Here is a 745-nt window from a genome sequence, read left to right as displayed (position 1 = left end):
TGGACAATGGTATGGGCCTGATCCCGTGCTGGCATGGGCACGAGGTTCCGTCTGTGTTTTTCCACAGGACCGGACGGAGCCGGTGTGGGTTCCAGAACGCCTGACAAGAAGAGTCCCGACATCAATCAACCAACAACAGGAGGCGCTACAACAATCTCATGATGAGGACCATCCTTCTACTGAGTGTCCTGGTTCTAATGCTGATATCGATGGTACAGGCGACATCAATGCAGGGGTGGGCGGTAGCTCGAACGTGGCCAATGCCGATGCCGGTTCATAGCAATTCTAGTGTCCTCCCCACTCTTTTTTCTACTTCATGTGAGATGTCTGCTCCTTGTGTTTCCCCTAGAGGGGACCAAGACCGGTACTTCAAGCTCTCCAGTATCAATCTCACAGGAGTTTTTTGCTTCAGTTTTTCCAAGGGTGATTGCATCCATTTAAAACTTAAGAACTTGACTAACTGGGAGGATCCATTGCAGTACAGTCGGATCTCGCAGGGAGTTTTGGGTGCAGTGCTCCTACAAGTTAGCTCAGGGAAAACCCAGGGCTCAGGAAACTTGACAAATACTTCTGAGCTTAATATTACCACTTTGGCCATTACTTCCCAGGTGTTAATTCCGTTGTCTCCTTCTAATCAGACCTCTAATGCCACTCATTTTAAGGCTTCTCCTTATTGCACCCCTGAGTGTAGCTTCCCTCCAATATTCACGCCTTGCCAAGATCATTCTTGGGAGAAACATCAGGT

This window comes from Marmota marmota, unplaced genomic scaffold, assembly GCF_001458135.2.
Source record: "Marmota marmota marmota unplaced genomic scaffold, marMar, whole genome shotgun sequence".
Classification (NCBI taxonomy): Eukaryota; Metazoa; Chordata; class Mammalia; order Rodentia; family Sciuridae; genus Marmota; species Marmota marmota.
This window is presented reverse-complemented; position numbering follows the sequence as displayed.